The sequence below is a fragment of the Oreochromis aureus genome, linkage group 14 (assembly GCF_013358895.1).
Source record: "Oreochromis aureus strain Israel breed Guangdong linkage group 14, ZZ_aureus, whole genome shotgun sequence".
NCBI lineage: Eukaryota > Metazoa > Chordata > Actinopteri > Cichliformes > Cichlidae > Oreochromis > Oreochromis aureus.
Window position 1 is genome coordinate 6,116,015 of NC_052955.1, and position 10,716 is coordinate 6,126,730.

The 10,716-nt window shown below is 39.7% G+C and overlaps 1 protein-coding gene across 1 annotated transcript in view; it reads right to left on the minus strand.

The window, feature by feature from the left end:
- The window catches only part of gpr4 (G protein-coupled receptor 4), a 48,654-nt gene extending 41,601 nt beyond the window's left edge, over positions 1-7,053 (minus strand). Inside the window, exon 1 of the mRNA XM_031739900.2 lies at positions 6,847-7,053. The gene's annotated coding sequence lies outside the window, so the exon portion shown is untranslated. The remainder of the gene's footprint in view (positions 1-6,846) is intronic.
- Between the last annotated feature and the right edge of the window lie 3,663 nt (positions 7,054-10,716).

Sequence of the window (10,716 nt, forward strand, 5' to 3'; positions counted from 1 at the left end):
AAAGCATTGCCCTGATGCCCTCATGGTCATTGTTTGGCCAGACAAACATGAAATTGTATGTGGCCTTGAAAATGTATTTATTTATCCAAGTTAGACCTTTGTTTACCCAATGCAGGGTCAGCGTTAGGGGTTAGGGTTATGGGTAAGTTATCATTACTCAAACATTGGCCTTCCCGAACAGGTTTTTCAAACTATGTCAGAGTGTTGTGTTGTGTTGTTATTCTTGCCTTTTTGTATCACCGTGCTCTATATGTTCAAATTTTTGTAACCTGCACAAGGGATGGGTTTGCAAGCTGGTCTGTCTCTCCAGATGTCTCTGCAATTCATAAATGCAGGAACAAAATCATTGCCAAATGGCACAAATGGAAATTATTGCAACACATGGAAAAGATTAGGTATTCTGCAGAGTACTAAAAACTCTATGAAACACTTCTTGTTTCCAAAAAGACTGTAGTTGTGAGTTGTGACACTGTGTTGATTTCACAAGTCATACAAGCAGTGACCATTGCAACAACCATAACCAGAGTTTAGTGTGGAAAAAGTGGGGATCTGAATTTATTATGTAAAAAATACGAACACTATAGAACCTATTATAAGTCTCATTTGTGTGGATTTCAACTGTGGTGCAAAGGAAAACTGCATTTTTATTAATACAAGATGGATCCCTCACTGTAACCACCTTCTAACAACAAATGTTTTGTTATGGAGATGCAAGTCATGCAATATTCTCTGGTACTGTTCTTAAAGCAGCTGGGAACACACCAGGCCAGTCACACGAGGTTTAACGTCAGTGGTTATTCGAGTTATTCATATTTACCCAGGGCTACAAGACCAGTCTCACCACAAACAGGGTTTAAAAGGAACAAGACAGCACCAATAAGAACGGCAAATATAGTTTTGTCTCTCGTTTTCTTTTGTCTTTTCTTTTTTTGTTGCATAGATTTCCGAAACAGTGAAATTCTGTAACTCTAACACAAAACTTGATAACCATATTCATTCTTGTCCAGCATCTAATTATGTTAAGGGTTATTAAATGTTTTCCCTTATCGTCATAATTTGAAAATAATGGGCTGCATCTAATTCATCTCACTCAGTTGATGAAGTAATGAGGCAGTAAAATGGCAAACCATGTTGGACGAGCTAATATTTAAAATATCGTTTATTTTAGAAATCCTCTATTGCTTAAAGATATATTGATATTTCCGATACGCTGTGAAAAAACAGACAAATAATTATCTTGACAACCAACAAAGCGTAAATTGGTCATAGGTGTTGTTGCTCCTCCAAATGAGCAAAAGCAAGCGCAGCAAATCGCACTGGCACAAAAACAAAACTCTGCACAGGGAGTTCCAATTAAACAAGTCGCGACACGTGGCACCGGACCGTTCTCAGCGTGGGTGAGAGTTGGTGGATTTGTAGGTGTGACTCAAAGCACTATCACGCACACTCGTTTACGAGTCACCCCCCTAATTAAAAACCAGGATTGTGGCACATGCCGTCTCCAGAACAATCGTCCAATTAGGCACGCTGTGAACCCACAGGTTGCTATCTATCTAACCGAAAATGTTCAGTCTGTACATCGTGGTCAGTAAACAAACTCACATGTTATTGTCTGTGTTCTAAAAAGTTTTTGATGTTATTGTCTGTATAATAATGTTGGTTTAAGTGTTGATCAAACAGCACAAAATGCATCACTTATACTTTAGTTGTAGTTTTAGTCTTTGTCCCAATTGATCCCATGGGAGAAAAGATGCTTTGTAACAGATTTAGCTACTTCCTAAATTGCATCTGCACACCAGATACACAGAGCATTAAAACAGCTAACAAAGGTATAAAATACAAATATCCAAGTAGTAGCGTAAGAGAGAGTGCAAGAGAGCTCGCTCTCTGGGAAGTATTTACTTTAGCCTAGCATGACACATTTATTTTGATTACACAAACATTATTTAGACTAGGTAATGGATCATCAGTATTTATTTATTATATAATATTCTATTCAGTACATTTTTAACTAACTAGGCAGCTCAGTCACTCTCTCTTGGCAAGACTTTCTTTAAAGATATTGGCCTTGAAGGAGAGGTCAGAGGTCAAATGTGACATGTTTTAAATCTTTATACACACCAAGAATCATAGTTACACACTGTAAAACCTTTGCATGTATGCATACCCCCTATTCAATAACTAGACCACCCCATCAGTATATAAGCCCATATAAAAAATCAGGTTAATTGTCAGTTTGCTGTGTGGCAGGCAGGATCTAGGACGCCAACGCAGGACTCGGAGACAGAATGATTAACTAAAAGCGTCAGCTTTATTGCTGGAGAACATTCGAGTATGAAATACAAGAAAGCTAAACTAGAAACTCAAAACTTAAGCTTAAACTGGAAAACTGAGAAACTAGAAACCAAAACCAGGAAACAGAGAACCAGAACATTACCAGCAGCACAGAGGAAAAACACAACATGATGAGGGCAACGAGAGGATGGGGAACAGGTGGTAACACAACTGGGACAAATCAGACCTAACGAGACAAGGGAAGCAAAACCAGGCACACTGCACACAGGACAGGGACTATCAAAATAAAACAGGAAACACACAACAGGTATGCACTTGACACTGAACAGAGGGAACACAGAGCACAGAGACAAACTGTGACATGACACATGACTTACTGGGGAGCAAGAAAATAAACATGAAGACAGAACTAAACCTGCACTAAACATGAGGGCCACAGGAACAAAACCCAAGAAATAGAAATCACAAAACAAAGAAGAACTCGAGAGCTAGAAATACAGAACCATAAACAAAAATGATGAACCATGATGAAATCAAAGATTAACAATAACACAAAACACTGGGTCACTGACACAGGACCGTGACATTAATAGAGGGTAAAAAATCTTGACCTTTCTGGTTTCTAAATAACAAGACACATAAGTTTTCAAACTGTTGGTCTCATCATTAATGATCTTTTACCTCATTTTAGTATGTAAGCTGCACACTGACTATATTAACAGTTTTCATGTGATGTTGTATCATTAGAGGAAACGCCCACCTTTAGAGGAATAAAGTAAGGCGTTATTCCACTGCCTGCCAGTTAATTTTACCCCATTTGTAAAAATAACCAACACATAACTGGCCCATAATGGTGGGTAGTTGTTCAGTTGGATGCGCTAAAAGCTATTCACAGGATAATGACATTGCATGGAAACACACTTCTAATCTGCCACACAAGCACTGCAGACAAATGCTGTCAAATGCTGGTGGAGCAGAACAAACTTCCTCTTCTCTGTGCATGTGTGAAGAAGCAGTAAGTGTGGGACCAAAGAAACCAGAGAAGATGTTGTACCAAGATAGTTAACACATAATATGTAAATATAAAATGAAGTATGAAGCAATGACCAAGCAATTCTGTAATGATCCACAAACTCAGATAGAAAAGAGTTCTGATGTAAAGCTGCATTTAAATCTTCACTTCAGATCCTGCGTGGATCTGAAGTGAAGATTTAAATGCAGTCTAAGTCTAAGTCTTTTCAGAAAATTGCAAAAAACTGGGGAGGGAACCACACCACAACACTGTTATGTTTCAGTATAATGTGATAATGTACCACGGTGGGTGTCGATCCTACAGTCAGGCTACTTGTTAGTGTCGTTCTGCAGCGCTGTAGCCGTTAATCACTGTGATTACTTAACCACAAAGGCTCTTAAGTGCTGCTTATCAGAGCTCCTCTGGAGACCAATTACACCTTCACTGCTATCTCGTTCACATTAACCCTCCTCTGAAGTTCTTTTTTTATCCTTCTGTCCTCATCCTAACATCCATCTTCCACTTTCCTGTCCCTTTGACCTCACCTACTTTAATCTCAGTTTTGTTTCTCCTGTCCTTTAAAAACTCTGTCCTGTCTACTCATTTCTCAGCTCTTCGTGTCACATCACCTTTACTTGAATCACATTTCCTAATCCAATTTTCTTAATCCTCTTTTGAGTTTTTACACAGGATGAGTGAAAGCTGTGACTTGCTAGAGTTGTTGGAAAAGTGAAGATTGGCCCATACTCTAAGCACCTCTAAAAGCACCAAACACTGTGTTTGTGCCAATCTTAATCCATCCAGTGGACTGTATATTGTTGGCAATCATAAAAACTACAGCACACTTGTCACACGTGCACTGACAGGTGTGCCATATATGCTTTTTTTAATTTGTAAAAGATATTCACAAGATGAGCTAGATGGTTGTTTTTCAGCTGTGTGTGTTTTTTAACCTCACAAACAAACTGAAAACAAGATCAGTAAACTCTACTGAGCCACATAGAGTCCACTGATCGTGTTACTGTGGTTACTTTTTTGGTGTTTTTTTACTTTCAGCTTCAGTGCTGACTAAACTGCTGCTTAGACTGCTGCTTTAATAATGGAGACTGATGGAATTTGGGGCTGAGATGACAGAGTTGGATAAGTTAAGGCAGAATGATAACATCAACACCCATCACAGCGTGAAAGGGGGTCAAAACCTGGGTGTCATGTTTCTATCATTGCTGATCTGAGCTGGAACCGCTAATATCTGCGACAGCTGCAGAGTCATTTGACCCGGACTGAATCCCTATTATACAATTTCACACTGAAGACAAAAGTCAGATGTAAGTGGGTTTTTGTTCAGAGTGTTTTTAAAGGTCACATCAAAATCGGACTTCTAAGGGAAACCTTGAAGAAGGAAGGAGAGGAGAGATCCATCTGGACTGAGGGTGAAAGGAGAGAGCGTGAAGTGGTGGAAAAAGGAACTTCAGGTAAGTAAAGCTGGCGCTCGGCTAACCACAGTCATCCATCTGCCTTGAAGGTCGGAGCTAAAACTGCACAGATTATCTTTCCAGTGAGGTGACAGGGGTCAAGAATGAGGAGGGGATGTTTACTTGTAATGTTTTAAATCATGCACCAATACAGAAATGAGGCAGAATTGCATTTAAATTTAATGGATCATTTAAAAAAAATAAATGTAATTTCCCACTCACTGCTTTGTAATACACCTTAGGTTAATGAGCCAGTAAAGCAGGAAATCAGGAAAGGAAAAAGAGGGAAAGATGAAATACGTGAAAGAGAGGGACAGGCTGACTGTATCCATCTTCACCGAGGAAATAGAAAACAGGGGAGGGGGGGCGGTGCAGACACAGGGGAGAAGAAGATGAGATTCTATTGATTTTAACATTACAACTGTAGAAGTAGAAAACAGGAATTCTTCAGGAGGAAGAGAGGATTCATGGTTTCGATTTTCGAATAAAAAAGACCATTAAGGTCCATCGAAACATCTTCCCGCATCCTAGTGAAGCATGACATTTTCTCTGAGATCACTGTCCCTGAGTCTATCTCTCCCTCTCTCTGCCTGAGGTGGCTCAGCTGATGAAAGCTAATGAAAGTGCAGAAGTCATTGTAGATTTTTATACACATATATTTTTGTAAATGTATATAGCCGCTTGTTTGTACTCTCGAAATGTTCAATTAAAAACAAAGTAGCGATGCCTTTCAGAAACTGAGAGCGAGAAAATCACCGCATGTGAAGATCATTCATCACGCTTAGCATAAATCAATAATTCATCATTGGTCATTCATCCTCATAGTTTTCATAGCTTCTTGTCCTTTCTAAGATACACTACAATAAGTGGAAGATTATTGATTAGTGACTAAATCCTCAAATTCTTCTTTTAAATGATAAGAATTATAAGCAGTGAATTTCAGACTGACACTCAAAGGTGAAACTACAGCACGCTGTACTCAGATCACCTCTGACTCTGACACTTTTATGTTTTTTTATCTTTTGTTATCTTCCGCATCTGACAGATTCAATTCAGTTTAATTGAAGTCTATTTATATAACACAGCAGTCTCCTCAACACACTTTTCCCTGTAAAGTAAAGATCCTAAGTAGGCAGAAGAATGCATGAATTAAGGACCAATCTACTATTTTCTCTGTTAGAAGCAGTTTGTTTGGATTAGATGTAACCTTTATGTGATTTTTGTCATTTGAACAGCAGGCTTTGGTACTGTAATGCAAACTAATGCAGACTCTCCATTGTCCTTTTTAAAGTGAAAAAGGACAATATTATTATTCATTTATGCACTACTGAGACATTTTCTGCTAGGGGTGATAAATGAGCTACGCGCTTTACTAGTACAGGCATCCCCCTTTAAAGTTCATAAACTCATTACAGAACGCTCCCAGTCTGCTTCAGCACACGATAAACTGCACTCAGAACGGTTCTTGACAGTGCCCAAGCTGGCTCTGCAACATCACAAACAGTGCATGGTCGCTCCCAGAGTAATATGGAGCTGGAGAGATTCAGTGACACAAGCAGCTGATTTAATCGTTCAATCTGATAATTTATTAATTGTGTGCACTCATTACCCCCGGAGCTGTGGCAGGGACACTAGTGCCTGCTGTACCGCAATGTCAGTGGTGCCAGCTCAGCTGATTTCCCGCTGCTACAGTAATGCAATTTGACAACAGGTTAATGGGAGCACAAAAAATAACACCCAGAGTGGATGGGACGTTGAGAAGTTGACAATAAAGGGAAACAGAAAAAACCGTGAATATCAATAGTAAAGTCTCCCTTTTTTTATTTATGTGCATCAATAATTCTGGGGTTGTTTTATATCACCATTTAATGCAGACGGCTAAACCCTGTCGCGATGTCTGTTACAAGATGTGAAAACAGTGATCTAATGATCTATCAGGAAAAATCCTCAACAACCGAGCTCAGTTCTACTTTTCTGTTGCAGAGGACAGTTTCACTTGCATTTAAAGCAAAGAGCAAATACAGCGGTAAAGACGCTTGTCATTAAAAGATGCGATGCTGTACTCACGTTTAGGTTCCCGGAGTCTTGGAGTCAGTTCCCAAAAAAGGAGACTATCCAGATAGGGGGACAAAAACTCGTTACATTTCATTCAACCTCCGCGAAAAATACTCGGACAGATAGTACAGTGGCTGTGAAAGTACCAAACCGTGTGAGCACAGCGACAACAGCCGGCAGACTGAGACACACACACACCCAAACACACACATGCACACACAGACGGGGTGAGAGGGAGAGAGTGAGCCAGAGAGAGAGTTACCGTCACTAAGTGAGACTCTAAGTTCCGCCTCCCTCTCTCTCTCTCTCTCTCGCTCGCTCTTCTTATATCGCTTCAATGCGCCTTTATTACATGACACTTTTAAATAAGTAATATTACCGAGCAAAAAACAATTTAGACAATAGTCCACAGAAAACTGAGATCTTAACATTATAGATTCATACACTGATAATGTGCAGCAGGCCTGTGAGGTGTGTGTGTGCGGATGTGCCTGCATGCCTGCGTTGTTGTGTGTCATTCCCGGTCCCTCAGGTTGTGGCACATGTTGATATATATTAAAAGCAGCAACTTATGACCTTTCACCTTGCTATTTATAAATTTTGGAGTGTGTCTTTTTTTTTTTTTTTTTTTTTACCTCTTTCTGTCTGTCTAATGCTTTTTTCACACATGCACTGCTGCCCTGACCTTTTCTGAACATCACCCAGCAGAAGGGCATGTGAGACCGCACGTCCACTTCAGCTGTGTCTGAAATGGACAGCTGAAATGGACATTAGCCAGTTTTTTAACTTAGCGGTTCCTTAGTACAAAGTTTGCAGGATGTGTAGTCCATGGTTTTGAATAATATCACTAATAAACTCACACATACTTCCACCTGCATTTTCTATCCTCTGTCTGAAGAACGCTTCCCCCCCCATGTGCTACATTTGGAAACAGTCAACAGTGTAAAATATAACGGTGTGATTTTTCTGAAATTTATCAATGTTTGGGCGTGCATTAAATTGCATTAAATTGCGTGCATTAAAATTAGTTAAAGCTTAGTTTGAGGCTTCTCTGTGTGATTGTTAACAGTGTGTTCTGATAAAGGTAGATTGCTTGAGCATGAATTGAGGCTATGGTTTGAGGAAGGCCTTTGAGGGGACTGCCAGCGGCTCTCGGGATGTGCAGATCCCCATGCACTAATGAGAGGTGAATGAATTGAAAAAGGGGGGGTGGGGTGGGGCATAAAAACGAAAACAAACAGCTTGCAGTGCAGGGGGGTCATATATAGACAGAGAATGTGTGCGGTGAGAATTGTCGTGAATGCATATAAGTCAGTTTGTTTGAAACTCTTATATGTGTTTTACTGACAGCTCCATTAAATAGTCCCCATCAGGACTCACAAATCTCAGCATATTCCTGGAAGGACATTGATAAATCTACCAGAATGGATGTGAGGGAATGCACAAGGAAGTGAAACAAACTTGAGGCAGCCCCCTAAAACAACCACAACAAAGAGTGGGCATCCACTCCACTCCAAGGGAAAAAACAGTTCCGGCATTATACATATTTTTTCTGTTGTGGCTCGCGGGACACATAAAAACACCTGGATGTGGCCACAAGCTAATTTAAACAAAATGCACCAACACAAGCATAAATGCTACAACGTTGGCTGTTTGTGTGGGATAAAAAGCCGGGACTTTTTCCCCTCTCAATCCCGGCTCTTTGTTGTGGTCAGTTTTGGGGGGGGGGTTTGGGGCCAATCACATTTGTCTATTCTGATAGTTTCCGCAGACATTTGTGAGTCCTTACACTGACGCTATGATTAATATTCCTATACTGAGATGATGATTGTTACCGTCACTGATAACTTCAAAAACTGCATCACTAGAAATACACAGGACAAATTGACAACACTGAACAGACCAATCACATTAGATGCAGACTGCATGAATATGACGTGTAATTAAATTTGTAGGGAGATGCACGTCAGGTTACGGCGTAGGGTTTCAGAGGAGCTACATGGTAGATTTCCTGCCGATCCATAAACTCCCAGTTAGGCTCTACAAAGATTCACTGCAGGAGTCTGTATCAGACAGCTGTTTGGAGTTCTGCTTAAAGAAAAGCTGATTTTTTTTTTTAATTTTTATTGGCTCATTATAACAGAGAATCTTTTGTCTTCATGCCTCTTGAGTTACTTTCAGCAATCTCCAAGTGGGCTGTCATATGTCATTTACTCAAGAGTGGCTTTCATCTAGCCAAACCACCATGCAGGTCTGATGGAGTGCTGCTGTGATTGTTCTTGCATCTGTTCAAGGTTTGTGCTGAACAAGACTGAAGCACTGTTCTTGTTCTTGTTTACAAGTTTCTTTACAAAGAGACAATTTTATGAAGAGCGCTCGTGATCCTCAGTTTATTCTACGTTACAGTCACAGAAGCTTTTATTTGTGTGTGTGTGTGTGTGTGTGTGTGTGTGTGTGTGTGTGTGTGTGTGTGTGTGTGTGTGTGTGTAGGTAGGAAATTTTTACTGCAGGCCGTCGTTATTTTGTGCAATAACAGGACTGTTCTCTGGACATGACGGTCTCTTATAACAGGCACTTTCGTGTCCCTTCTACAGTCTGGAGATGGGGGACGATGGTGTTGTTTCTGTGGAAAATCACAGACTGATGTCTGTGCGTTGCTACGTGGGCTTCCATGTATTTTGTGTTTGATGATTAACATGTGTGAAAGATGTGGGAGGATGTCTCTGTGTACCCTCACTTCTTCTGCAGTGCCTGTCAAATGCTTATCAAGCGTGTCAACATCAAATCTACTTTTCGGGTGAAACACCACGAACACGGTGGAGGGCATTCTTGTCATTCTAACCCTGTAAAGCTGTAAACGTGAATAATCTGGTGCTTCAGTACTGAAATGATTTCCTGTGGGGAACTCTTTAGAGTATTTTGAATCTTTATGAGAAATGATGTACCGCATGGTGAGAAAATTAATGACATCTAACTGCTGTCAAAAAATAAATATCATTTGTGATTGAACTGTTTTCTGGAAACATGGCCTCTTTTCTGGTTCAGTTGACTCGTCGGGCGGGAGTAAATAAAAGATAAAATTGCAGTGACATGCCACCCTTTGATTGGTGCAGCTGATTTAACTTTCCACAAATAAGCAATTAAAAATTTTAATTGAGTTTAAAGCTCTTTGTGTGTGTTTCATATAAAAGATTACACAGTTGCTAATAAGCATCATGCATATCGGAATTATATTCATCCGGCAAAGGTGACTTAAAACACTAAAAGCACAACTTTCTATGTCTTACACTGAAAGTCAATCTAATTTATTCTGAAGATGTTCGTGTGTAATATGTAAACTGAAATAAGTTAAAACCAGGCTTGTTACTGTAAAACGCCTCCCAGCAGTCAACTCTGTTTATTTACATGGTTGATCCCACTGTTTTCCCGTTATCTGTTGCTATAAACATTGCAAGATGCTCCCCGACCTTTATAGCATCTTTGTTTATCTGCCTAAGTACAATTAAGCAGTGTACACGCTCGCTCCAAAGTCAGAAGACAACAAAATGCAATCACAGATTTTTTAAATATTGAACACATAGAAAAGGCAAAAATTATATTTGGATACAGGGAAAATTGATGAAATGAAATAGCATTCTGTAAAGTTCAAGCACCAAAAAAGAGCTTATAGTTAAGCTGAGGGAAGATATTATTATTCACTGCTCACCTTCAAACATCAAACCGATTTAATCCTAGATGGAGGGAACAATAACTTATAAAAAAAAAACCCACCCATATAGATGTATCTGTAACTGGAGCTTATCACATACAAAAGGATGAAAAAGACAAACCATATAATTTGTGCATTGTTTATAGCGCTATACTCAGGGGGTAAGATGGGTC